The sequence below is a fragment of the Alexandromys fortis genome, unplaced genomic scaffold, assembly GCF_014885135.2.
Source record: "Alexandromys fortis isolate MF-2015 unplaced genomic scaffold, M_Fortis_MF-2015_v1.1 scaffold_199, whole genome shotgun sequence".
NCBI classification, from domain to species: Eukaryota; Metazoa; Chordata; class Mammalia; order Rodentia; family Cricetidae; genus Alexandromys; species Alexandromys fortis.
The window spans coordinates 218,167-243,287 of NW_026068074.1; the positions used below are offsets into that span (position 1 = coordinate 218,167).

At 46.4% G+C, this 25,121-nt stretch overlaps 1 long non-coding RNA gene across 1 annotated transcript; it reads right to left on the reverse strand.

Annotated features, from left to right (window-relative positions):
- Positions 1 to 6,027: 6,027 nt before the first annotated feature.
- On the reverse strand, positions 6,028 to 10,331 carry LOC126488256 (uncharacterized). The gene is made up of 3 exons (XR_007588627.1): positions 10,123 to 10,331; positions 7,533 to 7,770; positions 6,028 to 7,101 (listed from the first exon to the last, which is right to left on the reverse strand). It is a non-coding gene; the product is annotated as an uncharacterized lncRNA (long non-coding RNA).
- Positions 10,332 to 25,121: the final 14,790 nt, after the last annotated feature.

Here is a 25,121-nt window from a genome sequence, read left to right on the forward strand (position 1 = left end):
ATTTTTCTGGAGGAGGGACTTCTGGGTTTGTAAGTACCCGAAAAGCAGTACTGGGAAGTGAGTGAGTCCTTTCTGTTCATCTTATGATTTTAGGAGCTGTGTCCTCCGAGGACTTACACACTGGAAAGATTATGCCATCCTATTACCTAGCTAAGAACAAGGAGAATGTCATTTGCTCCGGGCTGATTAGGAATGATATCAGGGAAATCACATTCATGAAATCTTGATTACGTGATCTTGGGTTTTAAAAGCTCGTGGCTGCATTTATAGTTTGAACCTCAGGAGGGTGTGGATTAACCAGGAATTGTGATTGTTCCTGGGACAAGTTAAGCTGTAAATAAAAGGGGACTGGTTGCTTTCTTAGTAGTCTCTTGAGGATTTGGGCGGGGGTGGGTGGGGGAGAGGGGTCTGTTGTAGGGGTCAGCAGAGGTCAACAATCTTTGAAAGGTCAATTCGATCTAAGGGATGACTAATCCGCAACCAAATTCAGAGTTGCAGCTCTGGCCTTTCTGAGATCATTTGACTTAATGTCCCCCAAGCCAATGCTGCTCCATTATAATTTTTCTTAACACCACCACTTCCACAAATACTAGGAATAAACAATCACAAATTCTTTTTCAGTTTTTGAGACAGGGTCTCTCTGTGTGGCCCCGACTGTCTTGGAACCCTCCATTTAGATCAGACTAGCCCTGAACTCACAGAGATCCACTAACATCCGGAGTGCTGGGATTAAAGGTATATACCACCACATCTGGCACAATTTTTTAAATGTGTTTTTTTTTTACAATAAAATCCATGTAGGGGAATCTTTTCATACCAAATCCCCTAGACCAAAAAAAAAAAAAAAAAAAAAAAAGAAAAGAAAAAGAAAAATAGAGCGCTCTGTTATCAGTGTCCTAAGTCAGAAATTCCCGAACCAAACACACTTAAAAATATAGAAAAGATTGTCACCAGTAGCAAGAGCTGATGCAGCTGCACTCTGTTGTAGTCCTGCATTCAGAGACCTCTGGGTAAAGCTGGGACCCTGAACGCTTGATTGAATACTCGAGCTGACTGCTTCAAAGGGAGCTTCTCCAGCTGATTTCTGCTGAATCTTATGAGTACCCAATTTGTATTTTTGTTTTCGCTCTCTCTCTCTCTTGTTAATTTTTCTTTTTACTTCAACATGTTGTACTTAATAAGGACCCTCCTTCAAACTAAATAAATGGTTACCATAGATCCTTCTTCCTACCATACATACCATGCCTGCTGCTGTATCTGGCTTCTAGGGATTCAGACTCGGGTCCCCATAGTTAAGTGTTGAGTGCTTTACTCTCTGAGCTGTTTCTCCAGCCTGAGACACAGGTTTTGACTATAAACATGGCTCATCATGGCCAATCTTGTCAATTTGTTGGGATGAAGAATCACTCAGTCAAACTGGCATCTGTGAAAGGATACATGGTGGGGTCAGAGCTACAAACTTGTCTCCTAACTTGTTCAAGTGCAGAACATGGTTGTCAGAGCCACTGGGAAGTGGAAACTGAGGAAGTGGAGTCTGGCTTAAGAGCTGCTGGGAAGTGGAAACTGAGCCATGGGCTTTCAGAATCCAATGACACCCCTGAATTAATATAGTCTAATCACTTCCCTTTACTTTGAGACTCTTAGTTGTTCACTGCCCTATATAGAAACAACCTAAAAATACTGTGGCTTGGGATCGCTTCCAACCCCTTTATAGCTCCTGTAGGGGTGTACTCAAAAGGATGGATTGTCTCTAAAACTTGAGGTTCCTTTTAAAGTGTTCAGTGGGGAGTGGCATGTCCAATGTGGCCTTACAGGCTGGATGCTTTGGTGTTGACTGGGCTGTGGTGCCATTAGATTCTAAGTAGCTTCTTCATCCATGCACACTGTCCTTATTCAGTAGTCAGGCTGACCTCATGGTAGCCAATCTACACACACACACCTATTGTCCATCCATCACTCTCTCCACCCACCAGCCTACTTTAATGAATCTCCCAGAACATGAGGTGTGCAGTTTGAACATAAATTTCATCCTCTATGGTGATTTGAATGAAATTCTCCTTAGTCTTGGGCATTTGAGTAATTTGGTCCTAAGTTGGTGGCTGTTTGGGCAGTTTAGGAGGTATGACCTTCTTGGAGAAATGTGGTACTAGGGGCAGGCTTAGAGGTTTCAAAAGCTATGTATTATGTCCAGTTATCTGTCTTGGTTTCCTGCTTCCTGCATGAGAGGTGCTCTCTGCAGTTCCTGCTGCCAGTTGTCATAAGTCCCTGCTATGATGGATTCTTATCCTCTGGAACCATGAGCCCAAATGAACCTTTTCTTCTGTAAGTTGCCTCCGTCGTGGTATTTTATCACAGAAGTAGATGAGTAAGTGAGACATCTTCTTTGGGTTCCTTGCTTCACTCCAAGCAGCAAGTTGGGGCTACTTGGATGTCTTGAGTGAGGGGGAAATGTGGAGCTGAAGGGAAGCAAAGCCCCAGGCTCTTCTTTGCTTCTGCTCCAAAAGCCTCAGCTTGGAGGAAGAAAGGTTTTGTTAGATGGACAAAACATGTCTGGTAGAAAGACAGGGAAGAGTCTTTTCAAGACCTGGGACAGATATAGCTGACAGACAAACAGACAGTAGGCAAAACTGGGGGACCTATGTCCTGTGCCTGAGCAGAACTCCCAGAAAGGGATGGGATCTCAGAGTAAAGTGACTACCCCAAGCACTGTGCAGAAATGGGGCACAGGGTATTCAGAACAAGATGATGGGTCCCAATACCCTTCATTTTCCATGCTAATGTGTTCACATCCTCTGTACCCCCACATACAGAACAAATGTTCCCCTTTTAAATCTTTCCCCCCAAAGCTTGATACAGATTCTGTTTCTGTGGAGTTGCCATGTTATCAGGCAGGTCTCTCTGGAGAAAAATAGCTCATAGATAAGAAGATAAAAGTAACTGGCTCCCATTAACATGGAACTGGCAAGTTCACAACCTGCAGGGTAGACTGGCAAACTCAAACCTGCAGGGTAGGCTGGCAGGCTGGAGGCTCAGGCCTAAAGCCATGTGTGGCAGGCGTCTGTCTTTCTCTGAAGGAAGGGAATCTTTTTCTTACTAAGTCCTTACCCGATGGGAAGAACCTATTCCACACAACAGAGGGCCACATGCTTTACCTAAACACACACAGAGCCAGCCGAAGTCAGTGCAGAAGAAACTGTCTGGTGCTATAACCCAGCCAAGCTGTCAGTTTACTGTCTTCTTGGCATTGTGACACCATGCTCGGCTTGAGAAGGGATAGAGAGAGGGAGCAGGACCTGTGCTGGCCGCCGTTTGCTGGACATTTTCACATCACAGAGGGAGCTGGCCATTGTCAAAGCTTCTAACACTTCAGCCATCTGGTAGAGCAGAAAGAACTGCTGGTTTTAAGGCAGTTTTTGTACCAGTTTTGTTAAGTGCGTCCCAGGGCTTATGGCCTAAGGAATCACTGGGTTCCACCAGGCCAGAGCCAGCAGCAGCCTTGCCTGGCCCAGGTATGTTCCCCTCCCAGAAAATGATTTCTTTTTCAAGCCTTTGTTTAATTTTTGTGAGTATGAATGTGTGTGTGTGTGTCCGTGTGTGTCTGTGTGCTGGTTGATTTCTGTGTGTGTCAACTTGACACCAGCTAGCTTTTTCTAGGAAAAGGGAAGCTTAATTGAGGATTTGCCTCCATCAGATTGGCTTTTAGGCAACTCTGTGAGGCATTTGATTGGTTAATGATTGACATATGAGGGTCTAATCTGCTGTGAGTGGTGCCTCCCTCCCCTGGGCAATTTGTTTCGAATGGTACAATAAAGCAGGCTGAGCAAGCAAAGGGAGTAAGCCATTAAGCAGCACTCCTCCATGGTCTCTGTTTCAGTTCCTGCCCTGACTTCCTTTCATGATAGACTGTAAACTATAAGTTGAAACAAACCCTTTTGCCAATACCTCCAAGCTGTTTTTTGTCATGACATTTTATAACAGCCATAGAAACCTACCTGTTGACAGAGACTGCTTGTTCATTTCCTGGCCGCCCAGACATGAAAAAACCACACAGAAACTGTGTTAATTTTTTTTAATATTTATTTATTTACTCTGTCTGTGTGTATGCCTGCAGGCCAGAAGAGGGCACCAAACCCCATTACAGATGGTTGTGAACCATCATGTTACTGGGAATTGAACTCAGGACCTTTGGAAGAACAGGCAGTGCTCTTAACCTCTGAGCCATCTCTCCAGCCCAGAAACCGTGTTAATTAAAACACTGCTTGGCCAATCACTTAAGCGTATTGCTAGCTAGCCCTTATGTCTTAAATTAACCATTACTATTATTTTATATTTTACCATGAGGCTCGTGGTTTACTGGTAAAGTTCCCAGATGCATCTGTCTCCTTCTATGACTACATGGCTTCTCTCTGGCTCCTCCTTTCTTCCTCTATCTGCTTGGAATTTCCACCTTGTCCTATTCTGCACTGCAATAGGCCCAAAGCAACTTCTTTATTAACCAATGATATTCACAGCATACAGAGGGGAATCCCACATCACCTACTTAAGGATAATGAGTGCATGCCTGAGTGTATGTATATGCCACCATGTTTGTTTGGTGCCTGCAGAGCCTAGAAGAGGACATTGAATCCCCTGAAATTGGAGTTCTAGGAAACCATAAACTTCTTACTGTGATGGCAATGAACTGAACTCTGACACTCTACAGGAGCAGTAAGTGTTGTGAGCTGCTGAGCTGTCTTTCCAGATGCCCCTCCCTCCCCAGGATTCCAAGCACGGGACCCAACCAATTTCTGCTCCTGGATCTACGGATAGGCGTGTGTTTTCCAGAGGGATGCAGGAGGGCAGAAATACCTTTGGTCCTTTGTGAGTTTTCACCCATATGTCTTGTCATCCTTTTTCCCCTGACAGCTTGGGATTCAGAAAACAAAATCCAGAAGACTTCTTTTCTGTCCACTCTGTTGTTTCTCTCTCCCAGAGAGGGTGGGCCTCAGTGCTCAGGTGAGGCAGAGAAAATGACAGTATGTACATTTGTTTGTTTTGCTTGTTTGTTTGAGACAAGTCTCACGGGCTGGACTTACTATGTAGCCCAGGCTGGCCTCTGTCTTGGAGTGTTCCTCCTGTCTCAGTATCCAAGGTGCTAGGGCTTACAGGTGTGATCATGCCTGGATCAAGTCAGTATATGTGTGTGTGTGTGTGTGTGTGTGTGTGTGTGTGTGTGTGTGTGTGTGTGTACGTGCACATGTTCAAGGTTGATGTTGGAATGTTTTCCTTAATCAAACACACTTTCTACTTTATTATTTTTGCAACAAGATCTGCCACCGAACCTAGACCTTGCTATTTTGGCTATACTAGCTGGTTGGTGAATTCCTGGGACCTGCCTGCCTTTGTCCTCCCTTCCCCCGACTCCTAGTGCCGAGTCACAGAAGTGTGTGTTGTGCCCAGCTTTTCATGGCTGCTGAGGATCTGAATGCAGGTCCTCAGGTGACATCCCATCACGAAGCATTTCTCCAGTCTCTAAATCCGCGCCTGTAAGGAAGGCATGAACTCACCCCATCTGTGACTCAACCAATCTGTTAGTTCGGTGTCTTCTCTTGCTTGTATATTTTAGTGTCTTCCCCATCATAACTTCCCTCTCCTTCATCAAATTATAAACAGAGGAGGACACATCCAAAAACATCAAAAATCCGGATTATTACTGACTTAAAAGAGCACAAGGTTACCACTTTATAAGGAAGCCTTGCCCAGATTTCCTTGTATGCAGCCATATACTGGTCTTCTGCCCTCTCTCTCTCTCCCCTCCTCCCTCCATAACTGAAGAGAGTGGGTAGCAGCCACTCTGCTTTGCAGCTGGCAGAATGCCTGAAGAGCAGCCAGTGGCCTGGGTTCAATCTCCTGATAAGTCATCAATTTCTTTCTCACCCAAAACATCTGATGGAGGCTCCTGAGTTATGAGCTAACATTAAATGTAAAAGCTTGCAGCGTCACATATATAACGCTGTTGATTAGAAACATCAAGAAAAGTAATTGACTGGAGGGGACTTCTGTGACCAGCTGGTCAAACATCTGGATCGGATCCCAGGGGTCTGAGCTGAATTCCTAAGCTGGCCATTCTTGGCCAGTAGTACATGGTAGCATCTTTAAAAGTTTGGGTCTCCTCTTTCTGCAGTGAGTTTCCTACAGTACTTTATACACAATAACATGAATGTGTGTTTTGGTTAGCTGACAAAAAGCTAAATAAAATAATTCCAGTCGTTATCTTCCCACGCATACAGTTCCCTGGACATTGTGGTTGTCAGCATTTTTTTAGCCTTGTCCTGTTACCAACCTTGACCACTGGGTGGCAATGTACACCCACGTTTGCCAAAGGCTATAGTTATTGAGGGAGGTGACCACTGGCTAAGTCCAGCTGGTTTGCAGCTAAGCAACCCTGGGAAGAGTTCCTGCCAGCCTGGGCTTTGTTTTCAGGAGCTGCCCTGTTGACAGCTCCACAAATCTAAGTCAACTTCTTGCCTGTGACCCCAGCCAGTAACCTGTGACCAGTACCCCAGAGAGAGACCTTGTGTTCTGTGGGCCAACAATAGCCACTTTCTTATTCTTTTCTGCTCAGGTTGACTCTTGCCAGAAAACCATTAGGACCATTAGGGTTTGAATTTAAGGAAGAATGATGTAGGATAGTTGTTTGCAGTGTTGAATTGAGAGGGACTGGGAGGCTTCGTGGTCCAAGATCAGAGAGCAAGGATACTGTCTTCTATTAGCCATCTGCCTTCCTCCCTGCCTGCCTCTTTTCCTTATGTTTATTGGGTCCTCATGAAGAACTAGGTACTCAGCTAAAAGTATCAATATTAAGATCCCATTAGTCTCTGTTCTCAGAATTTACAAACTAAACGGAGAGAGAGAGATGGATCCTGGAACAGGGTCAATCACCCTAGTGTTGAGTGCACACAGCCTTGGGTGTGAATAATAGAACCAAGATGTAGAAGGAAAACATTAGGACCCAGCATGCACACAGATTGTCCTTGTATTTTCTTTTGCTGTGGTGAGGTAACAATTGTCAAAACGCTGCCTTGTCTCAAGCCAAGCACGGTGGTCCTTGTGGTCCAAGCACTTGGGAATGAGAAGAGAGAAGAAGAGAAAATCAAGGTCAACCTTGGTTGCATTAGTTTAAGGCCAACCTGAGCCACACAAGACCCACCCTGATTCTAAAAACAAAATAAACAAGCAAGCCTCCTCTCTGCTGCCCTCCCAGACAGCTGGCTACTGGAATGGCATAAAGAGACAAGGGAGGTGCCCGGGGTGAAAGAGACCTTGTTTAGTTGTAACAAGAAATTCCCTGATGATTCTATTCCTGTGAAATTTAGTCTCAGGGAGTTCCCATCATGAGATCACTTGTAGAAGAGGCTGAGAGTCTAATTTTTAAGTGAGATTTCCAAAAAAAGGTTATGACATTGTAGGCCAAAAAAAAAAAAGTGATATGCATGAAGCCAACTTTGGGCCCTCCGGGATCTCCAGCCCCTGGCACAGTGGTGCCTGTTTACCTCTGCGGGGAAGAGGCTTTCTGCACTCTCTGCTTTTCCAGTCCTTCCACTGTGTCCTCATTTGGCTTTTCACTGTGGACATAGATACTGTGAGGTTCAGTACCACCTTGATGGGTCTCCTCTTTCCTTTGCGCAGACGCTGGTCCAGTGGGCTTGGAGTGGGGCTCAAGAAGTTTCCTCTTTAGCAGATTCCTGAGTGATGCCAAGAAAGGTGGGACCAGATGGTGGATGAGGACACCTGCTAAAAAGTGTAGCCCTTTAGCTTGTGCCATGGACTTGGAGTTTTCAAGTATAAGTAAAGGAGAGGGCAATCCTGTCCTTTGCCTTGTCAGCAATAGCTTCAAGATTCGGATGACAGCTCTTTGTTTTGGATGCTGAACAATGATCTGCTGTTTTGAAGCCAAAACAAAACAAAACAAAACAAAACAAAAGCAAGCTGGCCTGTGGAGAAGTCACAGGGAGCAGAGTGCAGTTTTCTCCCTCCTTCCCCCTCCCACCCCTGTGACCACACTAGACTCTCAGTGGGGTGGGTGGTACTCAGGGGTGAGTGACGCTAAGATGCCCCTGCTTCTGCCTTTTTGATGCACTGAAGTTTGGCTACAAAGTGTCTGGGGGAACTTGTTCAGTTGTAGACATACCTGAAATCTGACAACGATATACTGGGATCTTTGAAGGTGGCATCAGGGTGGTCTTTGCCACCTGCTGGTCTGGTCTCCTAGAGTGAATCTGCAGCTCCTTGCTGAACAAGTCACCTTGACACCATGGAACACCATCAACCAAAAGCGGGTGGCCCGCACTGCCGCAGCAGTACAGTACCTTGCTGCAGATATCAACGTGGTACCCAAAGGAAGTTCCATCCATCCAAGAACCAGGAGGAGTCCTACTTCCTATCCATTTCCTCCAAGGAAGGGAAGGCATAAAACTTGGGATAAGAGGCCCCATCTTCACTGTCATGAGTGGATTAATGCCATCATCCCAAGAGTGGGTTCCTTATGAAAGGATAAATTTAGTCTCTTACACTAAATCTCACTGCCTCTTGACATTCTGCTTTCCACCATGGGATGGGGCAAGAATTCTTGTTCTCTATCAGAGGGGTCACTGATCTTAGAACTTTCCAGCCCCGGTATAAGAAAAACAAAGTAATTATTATTGTATTTTGCTGCAGGGAAGGTCTCACTATAAAGCCTGGCCTTTAACTTACTATATAGCTGAGGAGAGCTACAAACTCATGACAATCTCCTTGCCTCAGCCTCCGAGGTGTCAGTATCATAGGGATGAGATGCCAGACCTTGCCAGTCTCTCTCTGTCTCTGTATCTCCCTGTGTGTTTCTCTTTCTGTATCCCTGTATCTCTCTTGGTCTCTTTCAGTCATGGGTATTCTGTTACAGAAACACAAGGTGGAGTAAGTCAGTCCTCATATCAGAATTTTTATTGAGCCACATCTGTCTGCCATGTGGACATAAAGAGCCCAATTCATGGGCACTGGGAGTAGGGCATGGTCATTTTGTGCAGAGTCCGCCATGCTCCCTCCACATCACAGGAAAGACTTCCAAGCCCATGACTGAGCTTTCCAGAGCAGACCCATTGTCAAAGGACTTGTTTCAGCCACATCTGTTTCCCTATCCTCATCCCCCAAGTCACAGAGGCGTTCTCCCTGTTCAAATAAAAGTAATGCTAGCTGATATGGATTCTGCACTTTCCCAAGCTCCTGGCAGACCCTCAGCTTGCTGACTGCCCACACCAATGGTATAGCAGATGTCGGTTTTGTTCTTGTTTTACAACCCAGAAAACAGAGACAGGGAAGTGTAAGGAACTTTCTATGATGGCACAGCTGATATGACAGAGCAAGGACTCCATCCATGGAGGCTATGGGAATCCCTTCTGCCATGTCTGCCCACATCACACTGGCTGGAGAGTCACACCTCCACATCTTCTTAGTCCTGTCCTTGAGGGCTAGACAGTTCCCTTTTCAACTTTGAAGGGATCAGAAGGTGTTGACCCCACATCTGCCTGAGTAGGACATCTTGATCGTTTCTAGCTGAGGGCACCTGAGAAGTGGCAGAAGGAGCCTTTTGCTTTCTCCTTTTACCCCAAAGGCAAGGCACACACTTCTCAAGAGAAATGTCCTTGGGCCAGGAAAAGGAAAATGTTATCCCTGGAGATGGGGAGCCATGCCAAGATGAATCTGTGTAAATGACCCGTTGAGATAACTCTGCTTCCTGCAGCAGGTTGGTCCTCAGTGTCCCTTAAAGGGTCCATGCAGCAAAGGCTTAGTCCCCAGCCTTTGGCACGTGGGCAGTGGTGGAATGTATAGAGGTGGGGCCTGAGTGACATTGAGGACACACCCTTGAAGAGGACTGTGGGCACAAGCTCCTTGCATTACCTCTTCTTCACTCCCTGAGGGCCCATGGCCTTGGAAGGCTCAAATCGTCCTCAAAGGGTAACTCAGCATTAACGGGAATGCAAAGACCCAGTCTGCTTCACTCAACTGGAGGTGTCTCAGCCTCAAATGCAGGCTCCCTGTTGGGTCACCTGAGGCCTCAGTTGTAGCATCATTGTGGCTGAACTTTCCCCTCTCCACCTTCCTTACCTCTTACATGTAATCTCATCTGTAGATTAGACTTGTGAGTCCCCATCCAGAGTCTTTCCAGGGACTCCAGCAAAACATGTCATCTTCCTTTCATACAATCAATGTAATTGTTTCTCTCGCTTTTCGTATGCTTTGATAGTGCTGAACAATTCTATTTGTCCTGGTCTCATCTCAGTCTCCAGTGCGCCCTGGGATCCCTGGATAGCAACGTGTCTCCTTGGGACAACTTTGCTGGAAACAATCTGGGGTATAAATTTTTTTTAATATAATTTTTTATTGAAAAAAAATTTCCGCCTCCTCCCCGCCTCCCATTTCCATCCCCGTCTCCCTTTTCCCTCCCCCTCTGGGGTATAAATTTGTTATGGGTTACTGTCTTGGAGTTGCTATTGTCGTGAAGAGACACCATGACCACGGCAACTCTTATAAATGGAAACATTCAATTGGAGTGGCTAGCTTACAGTTTTAGAGGTTCAGTCCCTTATCATCATGCAGGGAACGTGGCGGCACGCAGGCAGACATGGTTCTGGAGAAGCAGCTGAGAGTCCTATATCTTGCAGGCAGCAGGAAGAACGGTTTGTCACACTGGGCAAAGCCTGAGTAAAAGAAGACCTCAAATCCCGCCCCCTTTCTTCAATAAGGCCATGCCTCCTACTAATGCCACTCCCCATGTGAACTTATGGGGACTAATTATGTTCAATCTACCACAGATACCTGAAGAGAAAAATTCCTGAGAGGCCAATTAAGTTGAATGGAGTCTTTATAAACTGCCAGTGAACCTGTTACAAGCAGATTATCAGGAAGAAAACCCGACCTCTAGCTGGCTTGAGTTTTTAAGGGCAAAACTTTGCAATTGTGACACACAGAAAGGGAGCACTGTTTAAGGAGAGATAGCAGAGATAGCAGTTAAATGGTCGGGCAGTTAACCTTTAGCTCAGGGTCACACTGTATAGGAATTTAGGGCTGGTCCAGGGGCCAGTTTTACCCAGGATAGTCTTAGGCACCTAGGAATACTTTCCTGAGCTGGCATAGCCATAGTTCAGTAGCTTACTACAGGTTTACAGCAAAGGATCTGCTTGTCGCGTTAGTTGAATAAGCTGAGTTTTCAGGTGATAAATGGATTTATGGAATAATAATAAATTTATAAGATGTGGTGGTTTCAAGGACAGCACTTCACCAGATATTCCTGCTTTCCTTTGTAACCCTGGCCAGGGTGAACACAGGTTCTTTTGTTCCAGTCTTAACCACCAATAACTCTCAGATCACACATTACATGTCACCCTATAAATCCATCTGTCTAGATCTCTCTGTATGTGTACCTTCAGAAAGGCTACAAAGCTAAAGCCGTAGCAGAATTCAAAAGGTTTCCGAAGAAGGCTGATAGAAATGTAAATAGTCTATTGATAAGATAACAAGCCCAAATCAATTGTTGGAAGCATTTGCTGCCCTAGTAAGGCTCCCGTGGTTCACAGACGTTAGAGAGGTGGAGTTGAGTCAGGCTGCAGGGGTGAAAGGGCAGGGCAGGGCCAGATGGGTGGGCAGGAGAACAGGTCAACGGCAGCTGAGTAGCTGCACCAAGAGCAACTGGGGGACAATTTGGGTTGAAGCCCTAGGGACAGTCAGAAGGTCTCGGTCCTCCTTGAGGCACACACTGGGTGTTCAGATGACAGGTGGGAGGAGCCATCCCTGACAAAATGCAGTGTGCTCACCTCTTTATAGAGGTCAGGTGAGGGAGTCACACTGTCCCCTTACCTGGTGCATCTGCTAAGTTCCTAGGCCTGGTTTCCCTGATACGATTTTAATATGCTCATGGGTCACATTACCAACCTGTCTTGAAGGAATGAATATATTCTAAAGAAATGGGGGGGGGGGGCTGGAGAGATGGCTCAGCGGTTAAGAGCATTGACTGTTCTTCCAGGGGTCCTGAGTTCAGTTCCCAGCAACTACATGGTGACTCACCTGTAATAAGATTTGGTGCCCTCTTCTGGACTGCAAGGACACGTTCAGGCAAAACACTGTATACATAATAAATAAATCTTTCTAAAAGAAAAAAGGAATACTGTGTCCCTTTCCCTGGCTATCAGATGATTGAAACCACCAAACCCAAGAAATCAGAATTTTCCCAAGAATCTTTGGCTGGGAAGCCAAAAGGCTAAAGCCCTAGGGACAACCAGAGACAACTCCCTGCCAGAGGAGGAACTCATATCCTAAAAAGAAGATTTACAAGTTGTGAGACAACCCTATGGACAGACTTGGAGCCGAGACAATGTTGGATGGAGATGGGATTGTATGTATGAGAGACCATGCTTTGACTAACTACTCATTTGTGAATATCTCTTGCATTTAATTTAAACTCTGCTTTTGTCTCAGGTCCCAAAGATGACCTAGAGAGGCCATGTATCTCTTTGTGCCACAGTGAATAAATCATTTCATTTCATTTCTTTCTTTCTTTCTTTTTTTTTTTTTTTTTTTTTTTTTTTTTTTTTTTTTTTTGAAACAGGGTTTCTCTGTGTAGCCCTAGCTGTCCTGGAGCTATCTCTCCTTGAAAATCAGGCTGACCTTGAACTCACAGAGATCCACCCACCTCTGCCTCCCCCCGGTGCTGGGATTGAAGGTGTGCACCACCTGGTCACATTGAGTAAATCTTCCATAAAATCTCCTCTTTGCATTTCACTATTAACTTAGCCCTTTTAATGGTTTATGAAAGATGAATGACTGTCCTGGCTTGGTGGGGCACAGGCTGTGGCATTCCTAAGTTTGGTAATATTCCTATAGTCTCAAGTCACCGTGACATATTTATATGGTGGCTCTCTTATATCCCAGAAACAAGTCATTTGTCAGTCTGTGGCATGGCTGGTGCTGAGTAGACAGTGCTCTTTATATATCTGCCCAGATGCACAGTCCCCCAAAACAGAGTCTCTCAGGCCAAGGCACGTTAGACAAACCACTGGGTTTTTTTTGCATAATCTGAAGTAACTGGGCAAGGCACAGCCTGATCTAGTCTGTTTTGTGTAGCTATAACAAAACACTTCAGCTTGTAAGTTTGGAGGTTCAACAACATAGGGCTAGCAACATCTTAGCTGATAGCATTTCAATGTGAAGACATGTGCAAGGGGTGAGAAGGCAGGAAGCAAGAGACTGGGAAGAAGACAAAACTTTCTTCTTCTTCTTCTTCTTCTTCTTCTTCTTCTTCTTCTTCTTCTTCTTCTTCTTCTTCTTCTTCTTCTCCTTCTCCTTCTCCTCCTTCTCCTTCTCCTTCTCCTTCTCCTCTTCCTCCTCCTCCTCCTCCTCCTCCTCCTCCTCCTCCTTTTTCTTCATCTTTTTGTAACTAGAAACACTTTTAGAGCTGACCCACCCCTACCAATCCTGACCCACTTCGCAGAGATGACATTCCTCCAGTCATGAGGATGGAGTGCCTGTGACCTAGTGACTTTCTACTTCTCTGAGTCTTCAAGGTGCCACTGCCTCAATGCTATACACAAGGTCCCGAGCTTTCAGCATACCCACAGGTGTGTGGAAGACAACACATACTCATATCCTGGTGAGTTCACACCCAGGACTGAGCCCCAGTGACCGCTTTCACAGAAAGAGAAAAGGCAGAGTAGAGTGGATTTGTCCCAGCTGACTTCTTGAGTTCAGTGTGCCTTCTCCCAAGAAGCTTTCCCTGCTCATTAAAGCCATCTATCTCCTCTGTGGCCTTTCTGTGGCCTTCTTCCATGTTTGCTAAAACCCTTGGACACAGACAGAAATCATTACATGTATAATGCTTTGTATCAAAGGTGCTTCTCAAACTTAGAAGATTACCGAACACAGGACTCCTTACTGGACTCAGACCTGCACACTGTAGTCAGAACTGGGGAAAAGGGAGATCCTGATCTCAGAGTTAAATCCGAGAAATGTCAAATTTCGGCCCTGCTGGCACAGCAAATAATAAATCAACATTTATAGCTAAGTCTGGGAGGCAGGCATGTCTGGCTGTGTTTTCCAACCATCCCCACCACAATCCATAGGAAGAACTATCTTTCCAACGGTGATCTGGTGAGAAGACAAACACATATGTGAACAATTGCAGGCAAAACTTCAGCAAAATTACTCCAGTCTTTGCTTTGTGCAACTGAGGTACAATAAAAAAAGGTATTGCTTCTTTGTTCCTAATACCTGGCACTCAACTCCCCCAAACCATGGAATTTCCTGTCTCTTGTCTCTTGTATGCTAATGAGGTGGCTCCTGGCAGGCGGGAGTGGATACCCTCAGGATGTGGACCAGTTGCCAGAAAAGTCAACCACAGTGATTAGTGATTAGAGCTGGAACTTCCATCCCCATTCCCCAGGCTCCGGCGACTGAGAGAGACTAAGGGCTGACCCCAGTCTCTGCAGCTAGTGGTTCAATACAGCATCCACGCACACTGAAGCTGCTATTAGAAAATGTGAGAGCGGCATCTCGGGGCACTTCAGGTTTCCTGAACACAGTGTGTTGCTTAGTTTTCTTGAACTTGACCCAAACCTAGATATATCTGGTAGGAGGAAAACCTAAGAGAGAAAAATGCCTCCATCAGATTGGCCTGTGGCTTTTCTGTGTGTGTGGGGGGGGCGGTGTTTCTTGATTAGTGATTGTTGTGGGAGTGCCCAGCCAACTGTGGGCATTGTCATTACTGGCCAGGTGGTCTTAGGTTGCCTAGGAAGCCAGGCTGAGCAAGCCATAAAGGGGAAGTCAGTAGGCAGCGTCCTTTCACGGTGTCTACTTGAGGTCCTGCACCGACTTTCTTCAGGGACAGATTGTGACAGGAAACATGAAGCAAATAAACCCTTTCCTCCTTGAGGCACTTTCAGTTGCAGTGTTTACCACAGAAATGGAAAGCAAACTAGGACACACAGCATTGCCTGGGGGCGGATGAGCCCAAGTCTATAAGGACAGAAGGGGACTTTGCAGCACCAGATCCTTGCAGACGCATTCTGGGTGATTCCCCTGGCCGCTCATTTCTATTCTCATAATAACAGAGCTTGTTTGGAGTCCTAAGCAGCTTTCTAGCAAATAATCAAATCTCAGCAAGAGTCATGGGGCCCCCTGAACTCGTAGTCTGCTGGGGAGAAATGCGTGTGGCTTGCAGCCCACATATACTGTTTTCACCTGAAGCTGAGGTGCCACATGGGACTGAGCTCTTAACCCTGGGCTCTGTTTTCATCTGAGATTTGAATAAACGGTAGTTGGTGATATAAAACCAACACAGTATATGAGTGAAATTCTAGGTTTGTTCTATTCTTTTGGCCTACTAAACTTGCTTTTAAAACCCTGTTTGTTACCCATGGAGCGGATTTCATAACTACTGTTACCAGAGATTTTAGCATCTAGGTCTGTGCACCTGAAAGCCCTAACCAGCCAGGCTCAGCCACCTGTTCCTACCACACCTGTCTAAGAGACAGGTGAAGAACAGAGAAGGTTCAATCAACGTGGTCACTAGAGCAAGAAAGACATCCAATGGAACTAAGTCCACCTGTGGGATTCTGACACGGCATTTGGGCTTCAACAGAAGGCAAGAATGAGGGTCTAGAGAGGTGACTCAGTGGATAAGAGCACTTGCTGTTCCTGCAGAGGACCTGGGTTCAGTTCTCAGCACCCACTTGGAGGCTCACAACCGTCTATTACTCCAGGCCTAGGAGATCTGATGCCCCCTTCTGGCCTCCATGGTCACTGGGCACATAATTGTTGTACATACATACCTGCAGGCAAAACACTAACACACATAAAATAAAAATAAATGCATCTTTTTATAAAGAAGGCGTGAGTGAGCATATTAGTAAGCAGTGAGGTGTGGCCCCGCCCACCATTGGCAAGTCACTGGTTTGCCTCTCATCTCCCTCCATGGTGGTCCAGCGAGCTGTCAGAGTTGCATGCAGTCTCCCTCTCAGAGGAAAGTTCTTCCTCTGGCTAGCAACAGGCCTTCAGCTTCCCCCTTCACCCAGTGTGGCATTCTTGGAGAAATGTTAACTCTTTGGAGTTCCCCGCTTCCATTGTCTCATAGCATGTCCCTTCAGAATACTTCACAGTTCAGTGCTTGGAAAATGTTCCTTAAAGGAACAGAATCATTTTAAGAGCAATTTCATTGCCAAATACTGCACTTCTGCTACAGTATCTAAGAGAGGAGTCGCTGCTATATGCTGATAGCAAATCATGAACGAATGGGTGATTCTCAGTATGGTCCACACTGGCCCAGCACTCGCTTTCATGGCTCTGTGGAGAATATTCAGATCCAACTACAGTGGATGTTGCAGTGGGTTTGCGGCTAGTCATGTCCATCACAGCCAATTCACATCCTAGCTCAGCCTCACCTGACTTGACAGTGTTTAGATACTTACATTAGCTTGAGTTACAGTTGGGCAAAGTCATCCAACATAAAGTCCGTTTTCTAATAAAGTGTTGACCGTCTTCTGGACCCTTTTGCATACTCTATTGACAGTGACAAACAATCTAGTTGTAGGGACGTAAGTGTAAAGTAAAAGAAGCCACTAGGCTGAAGCACCGCTGTTAAGTCGGGCATTGCCTGTCGTAGGACTCTGCCATATTCGGGTTCCTATTGGGCGTCAACCTTCTAGTTCTCTCTAGGAACCATTTGTCATGGGGTATGTGATGTCAGAAAAGTAGGGGAAGTTTGCTTTCTGAGTCCGGAACTGATCAAAGGGCATCAGACGCTTTTAGATGCTCCCTTCAAGGTGAGGTGACTAACTGGATACTCCTCGGGTTTAAGGTGTCTCTCTAAGAAAGACATGTGCAGGATCAATGTGTCCCCCCCCCCAACTCCCATCCCTCCTGCTCTGTTCTTTCAGCAATAGTTGCTTTCTATCTTTTAGACTTTCCTCTTTATGACCAACTAGGTGGAGATTCAGGGAACACCCAGGTCTCATGTGCAGCTCATCCCACGGAGCGAATTCGCCCTGCATCTGGATCCTGGTTCCAATTCCACGTTAATCCTCATTAGCTTCGGTTGGAGAAGGGAACATTTTCTGACCTTGTCCTAAAATTCCAAAGCTGAACCCTTTCTGAAGCCCATTGACCCTTCTGCACTAAATACACACAATAAATCGTTGCTGAGTGATTAAACTGATATTATCAAGCACAGTTTTGATTTGTGGCTGACCCGGGCTAACCCGAAACATCCTAGCCTCAAAGGTGGCTAGGATTGTTTGACAAGGTCAACTTTATCCAAGACTGCGGGAGGATTGTCCCCTCACTGAGGATGTCTGAGTCTCCACACTCGGGTCCAGCATCACACATGATGTCTGCATGAAACACATGCTCACTCATCCTCCACATGGGCTGTATAAAGATGTCTTTCTTTCCTCTTGCACAGGCTTGCTCCCCGATCTGATTTAAATGGATGTAACTGCTGCCTGCCATGGAAAGGGTTAATGATCCATGGGTGGGGATGGGATTGGGGGGTGGGGGAGTTCTGTTTACATGGCCTTGCTCTGTAGGAATCCAATTTCTCACAGAAGTTGAGCCCAATCAAAAGCAGCACAGGGGATCGAGGAGGAAATGCTCTGGGGCCCTTAGGACTCTGTGTTCTGAGTTCCATGTTCCCTGCACCACAGTGAAAGGAGAGCAGGGGATTGTGCCACTGGGAGGAACATGTGCCGAGTATATGGCCTGCAGAGTAACAACAAACAGTTTAATACATAATGGAAATCACATTTCTCTAATCACAGCGCACACAGGCCCAGGATCACATGCACCATCGGTTGTCTGAACGGGGGACGCACAGCAGGCAAACAGTCGGGATGATTATATACACAGTGACATAATTTCTCTGCCCTTGAGTCTCCTTCAGCTGGGCTTCATTCTCGGATGGCAAATTCCAAAAGTGAACCCTTTCAGGCTCTCCTCTCTGATCTTTTTGAGGGTATCTGACAAGACACCATCTTTTCCTCCAAGCAAAGAGGACCCCAAGGATGCATGGGTGGGGCCCCTGACAGTAATTATGCCCTGAAAGGCTGGGGTTCACCCAGGCCTAGAAAGAAGGTTTCTCTGGAGATGGCCCAGCTAGGAAAAATGCTGAACTTGAGGCAAGTGGACTGCTGTAAGTTCACTTACAGTGTGAATTTGCGTCTGATACCCTGCTGGAAAAGTGACCAGGGTCGCAGCTACTTCATTAACCCTGCAAATGCTGTTTTCCTAGTCCAAGGTCTTCTCTGGCTACAGAAGCAGCAGGATTAGGACATGGGGTTGTGTCTTAAAAATGCAAGGCAGGACAAAGTATAGCTACATGTGTCAGTGGAAAAAAACATCTTTTTCTTTCTTTTCTTTCTTAAATAGTTCTTTCGTGCTTCACATGCGCGCGTGTTTCCTGAGTTCAGTGGAGGGAAGTGCATTGGAATTTCTCATGTACCTATTCCACTTTGAAGCAGCCATGTCAGTGGGGCAGTTACTATAACCCCTTCCCAACTTTCAGATGACTTAATTGCCCATTCGATAAACACAGCCGGGGATGGGAACAGCTGGGTGTTATATCTCCGTCTATGGATTCCAAATGAAAATTCTTCCCTGGCCATACTGGCTGTGGGTTCACATAATTCCCTTTAACCAACAGTATAATCATGAAATGCAGGAAACGCCATCCTTAACCCTAAATAACACAATGAGCAGGAACGGCCCAGCTCAAAGCCATTTGCATTAAGCCTAGATGAGAGAGCGGCATGGCATTTGACAGTTCCCCCATGTCTTCCCACGGATGATTGCGCACAGCAGGCAGGCAGGCAGGCTCTTCTGACATGGTTCCAGTGACTTTCCTGAGAGTTCCCCAAAGAGCAACATCAGCATCACTGTGAGTTACTCAAATACAGAAGCACAGATCTCAACTCAGGCACCAGCTCTGACCCTATGTATTCTTAGGCTCCCCAAGTACTTTATATACATGCTGGGGCTTTTACCTTACATAGTGAGTTTGTGGTTCATAGGCAAGGATGGGCAGAAGCAAGCAGGCAGAACACACACATGCTCAAACACACACACACACACACACACACACACACACACACACACACACATGAAGGGGGCATGGTTCTGGAGAAATTTGGTTGGAGACAGTGAAAAGGAAAAGTCTGGAACCCAGAAGGACTTGGATACAGCTGCTTGGAGACATCTGCTTTGTGGTCTCCAAGAAACAGAGGCAGTATTGAATTTTGAAACGGGAGAGGATTTTGTGCAATATCATTTGAGAAACCCTGGTGTGCTTCTGAAAGACGACCAAACCAGGCTCAGCAGCTATGCACTGTGATCTGCCAAGTGGGCTGCGGGGCGGGAAGAACACAGGATTGCTTATGTCTTCTACTTAGGCCTGCGCTCCTTCCCCTTCTGGGTCTCTGAAATCCAGTCTGGGTGTGAGGCTTCCAGCTTCCAGGGCAAAGCCTCAGCACTTCTCTCCCCCTGCATGAGGCCGGGCTAGGCTGTCTGCCTCTGGACCCTCAGGATTTATGCAACTGAGTTTTATTCCTTTTTAGGCAAATCTGACACCCTCATCCTGCTCCCCCCCATCCCACCCCCGCCCGAGCCTTTGCTTGGCTGGAGCTGCCACATGTCAAACAGCCCCACATTCTGTGGCTTCAGCATCCAGGCAAGTGTCCATGAGGAAGGGAAGTGTAACCACTGAGACGTGGCGTGAACACAGCTCCTGCATGCTGTTGCGGCCGGGTATGCTGACTGATCTGCAATGACTCTCCCGGGAGCTGGTTGTCAAATTTTTGGTGTGTTCAGGAAATGTCTGCCACATTTTACATCAACATTTTCAAACAGTGAGTGAGTGAAGTGTTGAATGGTAACAGTGAGGAATGGATGGATCTCCAGAGCCACTGGGGACCGGCTGCGGTAACACCAAGTAACCGGTTTTTGAATGCGCACACGTGAAGACTTTGGTATCAGACAACTATTCTAGAGGCTTTGCTTTAAGTATAAACTCCATCCTGGTGTCATATGCAGTTTTTGTATAGGATACAGGAGGAAAAAATTAGATCCCTTTTGGCTATCTACTGTCACTTATATTTAGAGATTCAGAACGGTCAGTATCAATCAAAGAAGAGATATGTGCCTAAGTTTAAGACTAAAGGGCTTCAGAGCTTTTAGATTACCATTGCCTCAATTTCTCAGGATTCTAGTCGAATTTAAGTTCAGCCCAGAAGAACTCCCTCCCGGCTGGGATGAGCATCCTCTCCTGCCTTCTGCTATAACCTGCTCTTCATCAGGGCAAGCATGGGCCAGCGGTGAAGTCCACTTGCCCTGTGTTGACCACATATGGGCCAGGGGTGAAGTTCACTTGCCCTGTGTGTTGACTGTATATAGGCCAGCGGTGAAGTCCACTTGCTCTGTGTTGACCACACATGGCCCAGTGGTGAAGTTCACTTGCCCTGTGTTGACTGCATAATCACGGGTATTTTCAGTTCGTCTCCCACTGGTGGCAGAAGAGGAACAAGAGCTGAGGAAGGATGTGAACTCAGAGCTCTGTGCTTCCAAAGCTTGTTCATGTTTCGATGCGGTGGTCTCAGACTGAGGTCTCTTGACTTCTGGGAACTCGCTCAATCCAGGCCCCACTTCAGAATGACGTAAACAGCCTCTCTGGGCAGTGGACACAAGATTATCCATGTGGATGCCAAGCAGGTGTGATGGGCACGTGTCCCACTCGGGAGCTCTACCCCTGCTCAACCCTCCGAGCCCAGACCTCACTGCATAGTCAAGTGTGGGAAGCACTTTCCTTTCTTTTTTCAGTTCTTCTGAATTACGTATACGTGTATGTTTCTGTGAATGTGTGAGCGCGGCTGTCCAAAGAGACCAGAGAAGGCCCTGTGTCCTGTGGATCCAGAGTGGTAGGCAGTGTGAGCCATTGATTTGGGTGTTAGGATCAAACCCGGGTTCTTTGTGAGAGCAGCAAGTGCTCTGAACCACTGGGCCACCTCTCCAGCTTCAGAATTACTGTCTCAGCCTTGCTGCTGGCATGCTCTGTGTTCTCAGCCACCAGACTGTAAGCTCCTCAGGGGACACTGCACTAATAGCATTGCTGTGGAAACACAGTAGTGATACACACACACACACACACACACACACACACACACACACACACACACCTCTCAGTTTCAGTCAAGATGATTGGATGTGTCCCCCAGGTAACAAGTTCAGGCAGAATAAACTCCTGTTGGGGAGGTCAGGACTGGTGGACATCTCTGCTCTGCCCTCTCCGATCTCCCGAATCCGTGGTCATGTTGGGGAAGTCAGGACTGGTGGACCTCTCCGCACTGCCCTCCTCCGATCTCCCGAGGTCTCAGTGGTCACAGCGCATGGACAAACCCATCTGTGTATGGCTCATTCTCACTGACATAGTCTTATTCGTTCTGTACACAGAATAGCTGTTAGCATGATCCAGTGTTACAGCTGGGAACTCAGGCCCAGGGCGGGTGAGTGACGCTGATTCTGTGTAGCAGGTTCACCTTGACCAAGTGACACGAGTTCAGGACACTGTCCTAAAGTCCAGCCCAGAGACACTCAATACCTGTCCCCGCTCTCAAGTTTGCCCGACACCATGGAAGCAGAAGCTTCACCCTTGCCGAGGAAGTGAAGGTCCTCACTGTCGTGTGACCTCAGAGGATGCTTGTGTGGGATGCTATCTCCATGCTTCAGGAAGAGTCTTCCCCAACTGAACCCTCCCCTGTCATGCAGCTGCAGGCCTGCCTGGTGCTCTGAGGCTACGGAATAAGAGGGGCTCTGCAGAAGTTAAGGGAGAACGCCATGCAGGTTCACATCCCAGTCCTGAAGATCTGTCCGTCCCACTGTGGACGTCCAGGCTCCCCCACCGAATAGCCTGGTCTCCTCCCTCTGGCCCAGCCATCCCTCCTCAAGCACCAAAGCCCTTTCCAAAATGTCTTCACCTTTCACGTGACACCAACACTCAAATCCCCCATCCCAAATAAATGAGCAAGAAAGCCCTTTCCGCCAGGTTTTGCTGGTGCCCCGGCAAACTCAAAGCCGGGATAAAATTTCCAGGCAGGCGCATGTGTGTGTAATTGCTTCCTGCAAGGAAGACGCTGGAGCCTGCTCCAAATGAGGTGCTAATGATGAGCGCCATGGGGTTGTAACTGTGGGAAGGCCCATCTGGACGGACTACATCACACTGCTTTTCATGTGGATGCTGCCCTGGGTAGAGACCATCCGCCCGGCGTGCAGGAGCATCCTTCTATAGCAAAACCAAACAGAAGCCACCTGGCCTCTTTCCTCTTCTGAGGACTGAACCTTGCTGGCTCTCTATGATGTCCCTCTGTCATATCCATGGTGGAGATACTTACAGGAACAGAACTCGAGGCCTCCTTAGAGGCTGCTGGTATTGGGCCTTATTTCTTCAGCAAACCACCAGGAGGCAGAATACCTGGGTGTTATCTGAAAGGCGAGGTTTGTGTGGAATTCACTTTCATAATGTTCTGGAAGATGGATGAGTGTGTGGTTTTCTGTTTTGTGTTTTTCCCCTTGTGAAATAGGCTTAATAATACCCCTCTAATCTCATTTCATTCTCCTAAAAGCTCTCAGAGGGGATGTTTCACATCTGTGGAGCAGAGACTTAAAGGGCCTGCAGTGAGAACATATGTTTGGCTACCTCATTTTGTAGACAAGGAGAGAGCAAGCAGCTCAGAGAGGCGATGCTTCCTTTGAGACACAGTCACTGTGCAGGGGATGAAGAAAGACCTAGAACTTGGAGAGATGGCCCTTAGTTCCAAGTTCAGCTGGGACAGAACTTGGCTCTTCCTAATGTTTCTCTTTACAAAAGAATCGTCTAAGCAAAGAGCTCAGATCTAGCGTGTTCCTAGCACTGACATTCGCCAGTGATATAGGTATTCGATTCACCTGTTTCGGCCACTCAGCTGCCTTCAAACAAACCATCTCATTATCTAGAGCTATGCCCTCTAGGATCCCAGAGAGCCACACCAAACTCTGGACTCTCTCTAGAAGGATGCCTGAGCCCGATGGTCAAACATTGGAGTCCAATTGGCATCAGTGCAATACAATTCTAATTTATTCTGATCGTGTTTTATGCTGTCTTAACTCCATGAAGTCACACTTTGGATAGACTTTGGCTCCTGGCAAGTTATTACATAAAATCTTAACACAGGATGATGGAACCAGCATCTAGATGTAGGCTTCATGGATGGCACTGATTCCTCATCAGAAGAACCCATGAACTAGGGAATGAGTTCACGTAGGACACCAAATCTGTCATTATATGGATGTTAGTCCTGACTTCCGTGAGAAATATCGTTTATCAGCCATTCATTCCCTGGCATTTTCTTATAGTATCCCAAATAGACTTAAGACAAACAAGACACTTAACTACATAAGAATGGGCACCGTAAGAGCTTTCTGATAGCCAAGTCCATCTCTATGCACATGGAATTGATTATAAGAAAAACTATGGTTTGCTTGCTGAAGCCAAAGGAATGATTGCTGCTTCAGATTAAGAATTCATTTCAGCCAAGTGACTTGACATAAGTTCCCTTTATCTTGTTAAAGGCAGAAAGAGACTTCTGGAATGTTTGCAGCATGAGGTTAATGGGCAATGCTAGTGTTTTCTAAATGCTCTCAAGAAAGACGCCGTGTTCATTGGCATTCATCTATATTCTACGGAGGGAGCTGGCTGTGGAGCGCCGTGCCGAACACAAGTGGACATGTTTCATTAAGACTGTAGCTCCGTCTTTTAATTAACTTCTTGTTCCTGTCTTTGGTGAAATATTAATTATTTTTTAATCATCACCAGGATGTGCTGTAAGGAGAAGCAGCTGGACTCATCTGCCCAGAGCTTCATTATACAGATAGGTGTTGTAATAATTAACTTAATTAGCTTGTCACTGCTTGCATAAAATACGGCTGTATTTGGAGAACAGATATTGCTTCGCTGATCCAAGGTTAATTAAAAAATAGAATGTACAAGAGGTCGGGTTATGTGGAGTTGGTGGTGACCTGGTATCTGGCTGGCCTGATAAAGAATGTCTCTTCTTTAGCCCACGACTGGGGACCAGCACGGGCGAGCTCAAAGTGTCCCGAGGTGTCTGTACCAAGAAGAGATGGAAGGCTACCAACACTGAATTCAGTGGCTGGGAACTCAGCTGTGGTGACTGCCTCCCTCTCCACATCAAGGGTTCTTATTCTAGACCCCTGGATGGAGTCCCAGCTCTATTCACAGGATGGGAGTGGGTGTTTAAATGTAACACTTTTATCAAGTGGTTCTTTTGTTATCATGTGAGGTCTGGATGTGTCTGAATGAAAGCTGATAAAACAGGGAAAGAATGTAGCTAGCAGGAACTGAGTACTCTCTGTGCACCTGGAATGGAGCTCGGAGATTCACACATAATAACTCCTAAAGATCGCCATGGTTCTATGTAGCAAGTAGGACTATCCACGTCTTAGAGTTCTAGAAGCTGAGGCCTGGAGAGGTTAATTTGGCCAATGTTACATGGCTAACTAGTGGTAGAACCATGGTTCCTCACACATATTTCGGCGGCAGGAGTTAACTCTTGACCTCTGATCTTCCTTAGTAATTGTGTTCAAATGGAATGTTACTATACCATGCTGCTTGGTCTTAGCGTTCAGGAGGTAAATAACGTTCTTCCTGGGGGAGAGAACCCTTTTAAAATGCAGTTACTCTGCAAGCAGGAGAACCTGTCCTCCCTATAACCAATAAACTGATACTGAACCAGGAGATTTATTCCTAATAATAACACCGGAGGCAGGCTGATTCAGGAAGAATTGTTTTGTGTATTCTATGTCAATACGTGGGTGTGTTTAAGGTTTATAGCTGTTTTGTTTTGCTTTGTAATTACGCAGCGGGCCATTAAGGGTTGATTTGATTCCATAATCACTCCCATCTTCTAACAGCTCATTTGGAAGAATAAATGTGCCGCACACAGTTTCGAACACTTCAAGATAAGAGCACCCTGTAGCCTTTACAACTGGCTCACTGAGTGAGGGTTGAGATGGCTGGA